This window comes from Palaemon carinicauda, chromosome 5 (genome assembly GCF_036898095.1).
Source record: "Palaemon carinicauda isolate YSFRI2023 chromosome 5, ASM3689809v2, whole genome shotgun sequence".
Lineage (NCBI taxonomy): Eukaryota > Metazoa > Arthropoda > Malacostraca > Decapoda > Palaemonidae > Palaemon > Palaemon carinicauda.
In genome coordinates this window covers 118,656,899-118,671,089 of record NC_090729.1, presented here as the reverse complement: position 1 = coordinate 118,671,089, position 14,191 = coordinate 118,656,899, and the positions used below count along the sequence as shown (strand labels likewise).

Sequence of the window (14,191 nt, the reverse complement as noted above, 5' to 3'; positions counted from 1 at the left end):
TTTAATTATCGAACAACTTTTAGTAATGTCATAGTGCAAATTCAGTTCATTGCTCCCTTTCGTATAAACATCAATGCAAAACTTGTTATACTCCATAATACTTCCTATTAACGGTGCCAGTGAATGATCATCGAAGTTCTTTGCGTTTTCCTGCCCGTTAGCCATTTTTTGATTGCAAGCAAGCGCAGTAAACCTGTAAGCAATGATGATGAAGCAGATTGAAGAATGATGCCGAAGAGATCGAAAGAGAACTCTGGAATGACAGAGCTGTTTTCAAGATGACTAACGGATGTTTAAGAACAAATAGTTACACTGTTAAAAATTTGCCGTAAAAAAACGATAGAAATCCTGGAATAAATGTAGCCAGGCATTTTCTGAACAGCCTCTATAAGTCATCATCATCATCCTCCTCCTACGCCTATTGAGGCAAAGGGCCTCGGTTAGATTTCGTCAGTCGTCTCTATCTTGAGCTTTTAAATCAATACTTCTCTATTCATCATCATTTACTTTGCGCTTCATAGTCCTCAGCCATGTAGCCCTGGGGTCTTCCAACTCTTCAGCAAGAGTTTTGCAGTCAGTGTACGTGGTGTCGTAAGCCAGCGATTTTAGCCTTTTGAATAAGTTGTCAACATTGTAGAGCCTGAACAGCGAATGCATGTGGTGTTGTAGCCAATGATTTTTTACTTTTGGAATTATGATAAACGTTTGTAGAGGGTGTCTAATGGAAGTAAACGTTATAAAGAAGGTTTTGGAATTATGATAAACGTTGTAGAGGGTGTCTAATGGAAGTAAACGTTATAAAGAAGGTTTTGGAATTATGATAAACGTTGTAGAGGGTGTCTAATGGAAGTAAACGTTATAAAGAAGATTTTGGAATTATGATAAACGTTGTAGAGGGTGTCTAATGGAAGTAAACGTTATAAAGAAGGTTTTGGAATTATGATAAACGTTGTAGAGGGTGTCTAATGGAAGTAAACGTTATAAAGAAGATTTTGGAATTATGATAAACGTTGTAGAGGGTGTCCTAATGGAAGTAAACGTTATAAAGAAGGTTTTGGAATTATGATAAACGTTGTAGAGGGTGTCTAATGGAAGTAAACGTTCTAAAGAAGGTTTTGGAATTATGATAAACGTTGTAGAGGGTGTCTAATGAAAGTAAACGTTATAAAGAATGTTTTGGAATTATGATAAACGATGTAGAGGGGGGTCTAATGAAAGTAAACGTTCTAAAGAAGGGGAATTATGATAAACGTTGTAGAGGGTGTCTAATGAAAGTAAACGTTATAAAGAATGTTTTGGAATTATGATAAACGATGTAGAGGGGGGTCTAATGAAAGTAAACGTTCTAAAGAAGGTTTTGGAATCATGATAAACGTTGTAGAGGGTGTCTAATGAAAGTAAACGTTATAAAGAATGTTTTGGAATTATGATAAACGATGTAGAGGGGGGTCTAATGAAAGTAAACGTTATAAAGAATGTTTTGGAATTATGATAAACGATGTAGAGGGGGGTCTAATGAAAGTAAACGTTCTAAAGAAGGTTTTGGAATCATGATAAACGTTGTAGAGGGTGTCTAATGGAAGTAAACGTTATAAAGAAGGTTTTGGAATTATGATAAACGTTGTAGAGGGTGTCTAATGAAAGTAAACGTTATAAAGAATGTTTTGGAATTATGATAAACGTTGTAGAGGGGGTCTAATGAAAGTAAACGTTATAAAGAAGGTTTTGGAATTATGATAAACGTTGTAGAGGGGGGTCTAATGAAAGTAAACGTTCTAAAGAAGGTTTTGGAATCATGATAAACGTTGTAGAGGGTGTCTAATGAAAGTAAACGTTCTAAAGAAGGTTTTGGAATCATGATAAACGTTGTAGAGGGTGTCTAATGAAAGTAAACGTTATAAAGAATGCCTGAGCAAAGATCTGGCTGTAATATATCCCCTCAGGAAGGTTTAAAACGTTATAGAGGCTTTCTGACCAAAAATCTAGCAATGATTTAGCCTTCTGGAATCGTGGTAAAAGTTGTAGATTTTGTGCAATGAATGCAAGTGTTGATGTAACCAGTGATTGATTTAATTGAGTGATATTGCGGTCACCAACCCGTAAAATATCATAAAGTAGGGTAAAATTACGGTCGCCTGGATTTTACTGAAATACGGCTGAGGACAGTATATTTCACGGAGAATTTCCGATTAAAATTACGTTTTTTTTAACTGTACTTCAGAATAACTTTTTTTTCCGTTTAATTTTTTTCAGACCATGTGCACTATATGACCTTTTTTATTAGTTACAAAAAAGTAGTTACAGCTCTCTCTCTCTCTCTCCTCTCTCTCTCTCTCTCTCTCTCTCTCTCTCTCTCTCTCTCTCTCTCTCTCTCTCTCGCTCTCTCTCTCTCTCTCTCTCTCTCTCTCTCTCTCTCTCTCTCTCTCTCTCGTTGGGGGTGACCGAATGTTGAACTTCGTACCATTATTATTATCATTATTATTATTATTATTATTATTATTATTATTATTACTTGCAAAGCTACAACCCTAGTTTGGAAAAGCAGGATGCTATAAGTCCTATGGCTCCAACAGGAAAAATAGCCCAGCTAGGAAAGGAAATAGGGAAACTACAAGAAAAGTAATTACCAAATAAAATTTAATATTTTAAGAGCAGTACCAACATTAAAATAAATCTTTCATATACGAACTATAAAAACTTGAAAAAAAAAAGAGGAAGAGAAATAAGATAGAATAGTGTGCCCGAGTGTACCCTCAAGCAAGAGAACTCTATCCCAAGCTCGCTCTTTTTATTTCCTGTCAGGGGAAAGAGGATAACATATCTTATAATATCTTTCTGGCTCAAGGGCTCAGCTACTCTGGTCTTTTTTCAAATCAGTAAAGTAAATTGCTGTACTTGGCCTCCTGGTTCTTGAAAAAAAAAATAGAGGGGCACTTAGTTGAGTGCAGACCTCCGCTGCTGCAGCTTATTTCTCGACCTTGACCTTCACCTGTGACCTTAACATACAGTAATTAGCGTGGATTTTCATACACTCAAATATGAACCATGTTTTGAAGTCTGTTTAATTGAAGTGGACATTTTGCTTGACCGTGACCTTGACCTTTGACTCTGACCTTCCAAAATTTAATCATTTCCAGCTTTTTACATAACAGTTAATCCTTGCAAGTTTCATGACTCTACGATTAAAATTGTGGCCAGGAAGCTGTTCACAAACAAACAAACACACACAAACAGGGGTGAAAACATAACCTTCCAACTTCGTTGGCGGAGGTAAAAACGAAAATACAACGTCATATCTCGAACGTTTTAGGCACTCTGAACGAAGAGAGAGAGAGAGAGAGAGAGAGAGAGAGAGAGAGAGAGAGAGAAATAAAAGTGTAATTATTTAAAAGTTTAAATTTACTCTATCTACAGTAAACTTGTGAGTGGTTTGTGCCAAACCAGTATAGAAAACAGACGTTGATTTATATTTGTATTGACCATTTTTGTTTGGGTGATCCTGTTAATTTATTACACATTATAATACTTTTTTATCAAGGGATAATGACTTAAAATCTAGATAATTACCTGAATAATCTGAAGGTCATAATCTCGTGATGATGGATTAATAACGTCTGCAAAAATAATGGTTTCCAAATTGCTGAGAAAAATAAGTTCCCAAGGACCACCAGTGTGACTTCGCCTTGCATTTACATGGTAGCAGATCGATCCCAGTCCGGGATCGTGAGTTTAAACTGTTTACTGGGGAGGATACTGCTGTGGTTGGGCACAGCAGTAGGGTGTTGGGTTTACTCGGCTGACGTTCTGGTGAGCATCTCTTTGGATAATACTGTATACTGAAAACCAGAGACCTTTACCTTTACAATGATTAAGTCATTTTGATGGCCAGAGCTTTTGAAATATTTTTAAAGGTTTAAAGACTGCTCATGAATGGCAGAGGCAAGGGACATTGTCATTGCCCAAGAGACTGACCATATATACATATAATCAGTGCCCAAGTCCCCTCTCCATCCATGCTACGACCAGTGAGGGCCAGGCAATGGCTGCTGGTGACTCAGCAGATAGACCTATAGGCTCCCCAAACCCCCATCCTTAGCTCACAAGGATGGTGAGGTTGCAATGACCAAAGGAATAACGATATTGAACAGGACTCGATCGCCATTGAAGGACGTTACCACAAAGATTCAATTACTTTTGCTTTAACTAATTCATCTTTTTAGAGCCTCTTGCTATCTCATAATAATGCTTGTATTAAACTTTCTCTGCATGTTGCTAATTCTCTCAAGTCCCAGTTCCAATTTTTCAAGCAGTATTTAGTTCTGGAAGGAAGATGTTTAAACCCATATTTAGACATTTTTACCCAATATGGTTTTTGATATATTTTCTTTAACAAAAAATCATCTTTTGAAAATAATTTTAACTAATACAAATAAAAATTACTGTCCATGATGTTCCTTTATTTTAACAAAGATTCTGGTTACGAATAAGTAAATCGAATTGAAAGCAAAAAGATTATCTGTAAGAAGTAATAGTATTAAGTTAAAAAGCTATAAAAGTATTCCTAGTTGAAATGCAGCTGTATTAAAGACAGAAATGTACAGTAGGACACAAGAATTCCTGGTACACCTCTCTCTGAAGAAGTGTACTCATCCACACCCTTACTGCACGGCAAGTTCATGTGTTTAGCCCCGTCCTCCATCTCTGCCAACACTTCCTACACTATCTGGGTGCACAGCTTCGTAGTTAGGTGTGCTGGGGACTTCTGTATCCAATTGTACCTTAGAATCTTGTTATAATTGACATTTCAGCACACGATTCAGTTTTATCCTTCAGTCACTTATAATGAAGTGCGTAATAATAATGCAGTTGTTACCTAAGTGTGTAAGGGAAAAGTGAAGCAGAGAGATAGAAAGAACTCTGAACCACTATAATTTTACTATTCCAATTTTTCCATTTTCAGCTGGCACCATGTATCAGCCTCCATCGTCCGATGATGGAGTTGACCCGTGCCTGTCCAGTGGAGCAGCCTATAGTTCCCTCTTGCTTCGAACATTCAGGATGGCCTCGTGTCGACCAAAATTCTGGAAGTTCCTGCTTATAGTGCTTGTTTTGCTATTAATGGGTCAGTTTTCTCTCAACATACTCTTTTACAGAAATTACGACCCTCTCTTCTACGTAAATGTTTCCTCGCAGGAGTCTCTTTCGACTTTTGAGTCTAGGGTGAGTTACCTGTTCTTGTGTTTTGACTGCATGATATATGAAATGTTTCTTACATTCTTACATCTGTTATTCCTTGTCAGTTCGAGAGAGAGAGAGAGAGAGAGAGAGAGAGAGAGAGAGAGAGAGAGAGAGAGAGAGAGAGAGAGAGAGAGAGAGAGAGTTACAAGGACTTTGGATGTCTCAAAGACTTTTAGTCCATCCACAGAGACTCCATTTGCTCTTTGGTAGAGCGATTGAGTTTAAGCATTAAGAGAGTTCTTATGAACTTGTCTAACTTATTCTTGAACTCGTTTACCATGTTACTGTTACATCCTCTGGAAGTCTATTCCAAGTATTTGCAATTTTTGTAACATCCTCTGGAAGTCTATTCTGGAAGTCTATTCCAAGTATTTGCAATTTTTGTATGTAAAGAAATTGCCGCATTGAGTGCCAGGGAGAGAGTAATAATGTCTCATTTCTTTCACAGGTGCGATGGGTCAGTAACAAGTTACCCTGGAGCCATGGGGCTAATGAAAAGCCTGTCACTGTGATCCCGTTGCACAACACGACATACCAGTCCCTCTCTTCAGTGCCCTTATTAATTGGTGGTAAGGAAGTCAAAGAGCCCGCTCGTCCAGAGAAGGAGAAGATGACTCTTCTCCGTCAGATGATCGAGGCCGACGACCAAAGTAAAAAACAGGCCAACAACGATACGCTGGCCAACGCGATAGATGGCGAAGGAGGAGAAGGGGGGAGCGCCACTTCAAAAAATAAGCCAGTGAAAGCACGAACTGCACTTCACGTTAGCAGGTCTAATATGAGTTCAGACAGTGCTTCCCCGTCCAAAAAACCCAATGATAGCAACACTAAAAGTGGCCAATCACCACAAAAATCCAAGATTAGCTCAAGTAAAGATACCCCAAAAGTAGCAATGGTACCAGTGGCAGTGCCCAAGAAACCTCAAGGGTCTTACTCAGCAAAGAGAAAGCTCGCTGTCCTCCTGTGCCCCCGAATCTAGGTGAATGTACTCTCTGTTTACTTTAGTATGTAGGATATGCCGTAATTCTTTTGGAAAACTATTTTCTATATTTTTGTTATGTCATATATATCGTTTTCCGAGTGGGGATGCCTTAATGTGGTGAAAGGGTTTGCGTATCACCAGGATCAGCAAAGCTCAATTAGTCAGGGCCACCTATACAAGGTTGGTTCGACAAAAATCTTCCATCGTTACCAATCTCGCTAGCACAGTGATGAAAGCTGGCCAAACCCCAGACATGAATTGGCATTACTGAGGCCTTTGTCCTGCAGTCGACTAGAAACGGCTGCATTTGTTTTTGTTATTTTGTGTATATATGTACTGTATATATTATTACAAAAAGATTTATTTTTTACGGCCTTCCCTTTCCATCAAATAATAACTATTTTTTTCCAGTGGGAGTCGTCAAGATAAACCGCACTGTTCCCTCACTGGAAGAGCAGGAGCGAGGTCACCCCGAGCTGGAACCTGGAGGTCGCTTCCGACCGGCTGAGTGTCGGGCGAGGCATCGCGTTGCCATTATAGTCCCTTACAGAGACCAGGGTCAAACACCTTGCTATGTTTATATATCATATTCATCCAATTCTTCAGAGACAACAGATAGATTATGCAATCTATATTGTTGAGCAAGCAGGTCAGTATGACAATGATATGTCTACACTTTCAAGTGTTGAGAATTTTTTTTTCTTAAGATATATGAAGAATTTTTATATATAATTTTGTTTACATCCTGAAATTTTTTTTTTTTAAATTTTCAGTGCCAATTAAAGCCCAAAATTTAAATGCCCTTTTTTTTATTACCATTTTCAACAATATTTTCCTTGCTATCACTTACAAAGATTGGTTTCTTATTAAACAACACATACTGTGTTTTTTTTTTTTTTTTAGTTAAACCTCTCTGCTCCATTAAGCCTTCCTAAATTTTACTGTAATTAGGACAATTTAAGGTATACAGACATCTTTATGCCCCCAAAGCTTTTTGTCCTCATGAACAGGCCCACGAAGGGATAGAAGACATTCGGAGCCTCGTCAACACAAAAGATAGGTTGTCACAACTGAATTGGAGTAAAACCTGTTTCCTTTGCATTTAAAGCAACATTTTAGAGAAGGATTAGCCGTAGACATACCTAAATAACATAGAAGTTAAACCATAGAAATATTACTCATAGACATCTAAAGATAAAACGTCCACAAATAAATTCCTATAACACGAAATAAAAAACTAGAGGTATTGTAGTGGCAATGACCACTTAAATTTGAAGCATTGTTTGGCTTTATTCCCCTTGCTAACTCTCTGCCACTGCCATGGCTGTCTGTGTCATCTCAATAGATAAGAGAAGATAGAGAAGGTAATTGGCGGCAAATTTAGAGGAGGAAGTGTACAAAGGCAAGAGTACGATTTCCTTTGTTTTATCTAGAAGGTGATAAATTGGTACTCATTAGTTTGTTCTATACAGAGGTGTAAGTATGGAAATAATTGATTTTAGTTTAAAAATCATGTTGGTTATCCCAACTGCATCAAGTATAAGATGGATATGACATTAAAAGTGCAGTTGATACATAAGCATTGTACCATATACAATGCTAATAGAGTTTTTAAGTATTCTAGGTGTTGGAAAGTAACTTGATTTTCAGATTTGTGATGCTGAAGTACAGTATAATCACTGGAGAGTCAACATAACAAATGTTATTACAGTAATTTGAAGATGTATCTAGTTATGAAAATTAATGTTAATGAAGCATTATTGATTTTGAATGAGTAAAATTATAAAAGATGTATAATAAAAGATTCAATAAACCATAACTAATCTGTTGTTGGTGCTTTGAAGAATCTCTTGTCAAGAAAGTAAGAAATTATAGAATAAGTTGAGCATAGGATATTTGTCTTTAACAAGCAATGATGATCTTGGATTTAATGAATTATTGTTAGTCAATAGACTTTAGAAGTCAATGTTTACAAATGATTACAGTACTGCACTCTTCTTCTGTAATTTAGATGTAAAGAAGCTTCTTAGCTACAAGAGAATATATAATGAAGAGTTAATTTTAAATTTAATTTTTCAGGCAGTGGAAAATTCAATCGAGCAATGTTAATGAATGTTGGAGCACTGGAAGCTCTCAAGCAATATCAGTACGACTGCTTCATATTTCACGACGTGGATTTATTACCCGAAGATGACAGAAATCTTTATACCTGTCCGGAACAACCACGTCACATGTCTATAGCAATTGATACTATGCATTACAAGTAAGTCTGAAAGCATTTTTGCTTGTTATTTTACTAGTACAGTATTAACGTGCATACCGGTAGTTTTGTATCTTGCAAAAACTCAAAGGTAATACTTTACATAGTTGGTATACAGTTTAGTAGAAAACTTCAAAGCCTTGTTGATGTATGGAAGTCGTCCCTGCAGAATATAAAAATACGAAGGTTAAAACATAGAAATTGCATTTAAATGGAAATTATTATTATTTAAGTTTTCATTTCTAAGCCGATTTCTTATTTGAAACTAAATTCATTTCTCTATTAAACTGTCGGTTTAATGATAAATATGGTACAGCATTTGGTAACTTTATAGAATTAGTGATAATTTACAATACCTCTTATTGAATCTAGTATATTTTAACTGGCATTGCTGTATTTGAGATTGCAACTGTCACTTTAGTCAATGCTGTAATGTTTAATTGAATTTGAACAAATATAAACAATCTTTGTTTGTTAATATTGAAAGCAAAACCAGCATACCTTAATCATCAACTTAAAAGAATTTTCCTATATCTGCATGTTACCGCTTGTATTCCCAGAATGGTTTATTTATTTTATTGTAAAGCCATCGACTATACAGAAAGGGGCAGGCTGATATCACTGCTTCCGTCTGAAGATGCATCCTCCATCTCAGATTGCAGGAGCGTAGCAAATTTAGTAAAAAGCTTTATGAAGTTCACTACTACCAACCCTGTGAGAGATTGGTCATAGCCTGGGTAATATTGACCTAATCTTCCTCCCTATAATCCATGAACCTAGTCCTCTCTGGATTTCCTCATGAGCTAAAAGAACTTTTTCTTTTATGGTTAGAGTAATTTACGTGAACTTTGTCAGCCATAAGCTGAACATATTATTCAATAAAAGAGGCTGGTTAAGCTAACAAACTCAGCACAAGAATTGTCTGTAAATCATAATGGTGCCCTCGATAAGTATAAAGGAATACAGATTTTTATTTAGAAATAAACCTCTTGAACATCCAGCCAGAAGAAGACATCCCTTAATTTATCTGAAGCTAAATAACCCCCTTATATTAAATACCACAACATGGATTCGTGGGATGGAACTGCATGACTGACCGTAATGAAAATATTTGTTACTATTTGACTTTCCCAAGCACTGTTATTGCCATATGCCACCATATAAACAAAATGCATATGGTTGAATAATAGTCATTTGATAAACAAAAGAATAGATTCTACTCACGTTTCTGTGAAGTTTGAACTGCATTGTTTTAAAATATAGTCGTTTGTCAAATGCATATGGTTGAATGATAGCCGAGTGATAAACAAAAGAATAGATTCTACTAACGTTTCTGTGTTCTCTCACCTTCCAGGTTACCTTACAATGACATTTTTGGAGGGGTGAGTGCAATGACAGTAGGTCAGTTCAGGACAGTCAATGGTTTCAGTAATAAATTTTGGGGTTGGGGTGGTGAAGATGACGATATGTCCAATCGAATAAAATTCTACGGATTCTTTATTTCCCGTTATCCTGCAAACATCGGCCGTTATACGATGCTTTCCCATAGGAAAGATGAACCAAATCCTAGAAGGTAAGATGAATGGTTTATGTTGTTGTGTTTGAAATACTTGATTAAAAGTAAATGTAGAATTAAGATAACCTTTAAAGATGGATTTTTCTTGCTTGCAAATTGCCTTTATAACCCTTTAACCCCCAAAGGACGTACTGGTACGTTTCACAAAACTCATCCCTTTACCCCCATGGACGTATTGGTACATCCTTGCAAAAAACTGCTTTATACATTTTTTTTGCATATTTTTAATAACTTTATGAGAAACTTCAGGCATTTTCCAAAAGAATGAGAACAACCTGACCTCTCTATGAAGAAAATTAAGGCTGTTAGAGCAATTTAAAAGAAATATATTGCAAAATGTGCTTGAAAAAAAAACATCTGGGGGTTAAGGGTTGGAAAGTTCCAAATAGCTTGGGGGTAAAAGGGTTAATACATAATGAAAAGTGATTCGTATACATCATCATCAACTCCTCCTACGCCTATTGACGCTTAGGGCCTCAATTAGATTTTGTCAGTCATCTCTATTTTAAGCTTTTAAATCAATACTTCTCCATTCATCATCTACTTCACACTTCATAGTACTCAGCCATGTAGGCCTGGGTCTTCCAACTCTTCTAGTGCCTTTATTGAGCCCAGTTAAAAGTTTGGTGAATTAATCTCTCTTGGGGAGTACAAAGAGCATACCTAAACTGTCTCCATCTACCTCTCATCATGATCTCACCCACACATGGGACTAAGTAATTTCTCTTATAGTTTCATTTCTAAGCCTGCCCTCCCATTTCACTCCCAATATCCTTCTGAGAGCTTTGTTCTCAAATCTACAAAATCTATTGGATGTTGTTTCATTATCATACAAGGGTCATTTATAACCTGCTTGTGTATTATTATTGATATAATTGTTGTAGTTGATATGTTTGAGATTAAGCAGATACTCTATAGCAGAGGTTCTCAACCAGGGCAGAATTTTAGGTTTTCAAGGGGGAATTGGGACCACAGAATCGCAAACCCAAAGTGATAAAATGATTTTTTTATTGCCTTGAGCTCCCCGGGGAGTACTATTAAAAAGTGCAAGTAAAATTGTATATGTATAGGCACTTATATGAAAAAATAAAAGGCTTTTTGTATTATATGAATAATACTTGAAACCCATTTTTGAGGCAGACGATCTTGAAAAGGAGGGGTGAAAGACATTCTAACATATGGTGAAAAGGGGTGCATAGAACAAATGAGGTTGAAAACCCCTGCTCTATAATATGACACTATGGAGAATGATACTCCAATATGCCTTACAAAGCACATAACATTACTCTTGGTTTCATACTACCTGATTGTTAAACTTGTTTAACTTTTACCCTACTTCTGTCTCATGTTCAAGAGTAAAATCTTGTGTGAGCCCATTTAGAGTGTAGAAATAGGGCTCAGTGTTAAGCTACTTTATGATAACGATCTTCTATAAAATGCTAATTTTCCAAGATTATGCCTGTACTCCACAATATAATTATTGACCATAAATATAGCTATGAAATTGTTTTATTATTTTGTACTCTCTTAACTTTTTCTTTTGTTTCCAGAAAATTTATATTTTTGTTATCACAGTAACTCAGGTGGTTTACCATGGATCTTCATAAAATACTTTATAATGAATTATTATACTATACAGTAATTTATAACAGGTGCCCTTAGTAGTCATTATTGACCCCTTGGAAGGCAATGGAAGATTGGAGTTGGCTAAAAGTGGGTTGATTGAATATTTCAGCCCAAACCTGACATTCTTATAGATAAAAATACTTAATGCAATACAATAAAATTGAACTCGCCAATCTCCAAATTGAATGCCAAGTGCTTTACTATTATTTAGAGTAAAATATAACAAAATAAAATTAATAAATTGTTATATAATCACTTCAAAATGAATAGAAAGAATTTTCTGTTTGCTTAGAGTGAAGTACAAAAGAAAATAAAGCAAATTTATGAAAATGTTATTCTGTAATCAGCAGCAAAACAAATAAACATGGAAATGTAGGTTATCATAGAGTAAATGTGCATGGATATCGAATGGTAACAAAACTTGTATACAACTACTGAAGGTGGATTTGCTGCCTCATAGTAAAGGGGTTAAGGTAAAAGTGCTTTTCCCCTATCCTCCTGATGAGGGGAGGATGAATCATTAGGTAAGCTCATCATTTTATATTAGCCTTACCTTACATAGAAGACAACATATCCCTTGGTGGTATAGGTTTCTCTATGACCGTCTCTCTACGACAAAAACCTTGCCCTATCACCTGACTTTCAGGTCATAGTATGTGGCTTGGGGTCAACACTGCTCTTCCTAAGGAACATGTGTATGATATCCTGGGATTTTGAACCAGCCTGTTTGTTTACAGGGATTTCCTCTCACTGAAGGATAAGTCTCCTATTGAAGGACAAGGGTTTGTACCCGTATGGGAACAAATCACAAATGTTTTTAAGTAATTTCTTAAAAGAAGTTATACTCTGGGCCTCATCCACCCAGTGCTGTATTAAGCCATGGCAGGACCCCTAGACTTTCAACTTCTTTGGGCCCGTCAACATCCTCCAATTGACCCCCCTCCCTCGCAAATTCACTCTTTCCTCTTGTACAGTTTATTAAAATGATATTATAAATGAAGTAAATAATCCATAGTTTTAACATTAACACTAAATGAAGAAAAAAGTTGCAGAGGCCCAAGCTTTTGGTGGGCCCCTAGTTCAGCCTTGTCAGGCTTAGGGGATAAGACAGCGCTGCATTCACCCCTCAAGCCTTTGATGAATGTCACAGTGGCTACTCGGTGAGACGGCAGGGGCTGGGGCTTCTCTGCTACCCACCAGTAACTACTGACATCTCGTTATAATATTTTAACATCTGATTTTCATCTTCGCTGAATTTGTATTCCTATTAGAGAACTCAGTTTTATATTGTTAGGAAAAATACTAATTACTTAAAAAACTTGTGATATTCTCAGACATTCCAGTTGCAGCTAGTTTCTTAATTTAGCTTAAGGTGCACCCTATTAGAAATGTAGAAAAGAGTAAACGCACAAACCACTCCTATAATAGATACTGAGGCCCTTGCAGACATTGATGTTTCATCCTCAAAATTGGAAATTTTTAATAAAATTTTAAATATGTTTCTTTCCAGATACCAGTACTTATATGACGGCAAAAAGAGGTTTAAGTCGGATGGTTTAAACAGTGCCAAATATAAAGCATTGGACGTTCAACTTCGTCGCCTGTATACATGGGTGTATGTCGACCTTTTTCCTTCATGATCAATAGTTCTACACAAAGTAAAATTCCTGAATTTTGATGTTTGTAATGATTGTGACGACATTTAAGTCATTAATTTATTTTGGACCTCAGTCATTTACACATATATCTATTTATCTATCTATATCAGTCTATTTATCTATCAATCTATATATATATATATATATATATATATATATATATATATATATATATATATATATATATATATATATATGAGTACACAACAGTAAGAATTCACTAATCTGGATACAATAACAAGGGAATAGCAAGTTGGATCAGCCAATCTACTTGATTTACCAAGCAAATGCTATAATCTATTATTAAGTTATGTAATAAGAAATCACATAATCAGGATTTTTAAAGTTATAAATGCATTGAGGCCTATTTCTAAGAGCCAAAAGGAGCACTATCACATACAAAAGCACTGAAAAATAAAGTGAAAGTTCACTAATGCACGTAAATTTTCCAAGACCAGAGAACTGCCATGCAAGGAGGGTTACTCAGATCACGGAGAAATGACGTAGGATATAGGTTAGTTTTGAATGGCGTAGACAACTTTGCTACAGGTACTGTATTTGTAAATATAATTTTTAATTGGCAATGCTGTACTATGATACTTTATTTTCTCACCAAAAGCATAAACCATATATTCTTCCAATGGCTGTTTTTCACCTAGTATTATGCATTTCTAACCATTATTGTTGGTGTAAACGCTGTTTTTCGTATCTCCAGCCCCCTATGTATGAAACGATCTGGGCTCCACCGTGGGCGCTTGAACACCCCATAATTTAACCTGACCTAGGGGCTCCAAGTCATGAAAGTAAAGTAGTAGGAAGTATCCCAACTTAATCTAACAGAGAACCCAGCC

The 14,191-nt window shown here is 36.1% G+C and overlaps 1 pseudogene; it reads left to right on the top strand.

Moving 5' to 3' along the window:
* Window positions 1–13,486, top strand: part of LOC137641433 (uncharacterized) — a 92,536-nt pseudogene extending 79,050 nt beyond the window's left edge.
* Window positions 13,487–14,191: the final 705 nt, after the last annotated feature.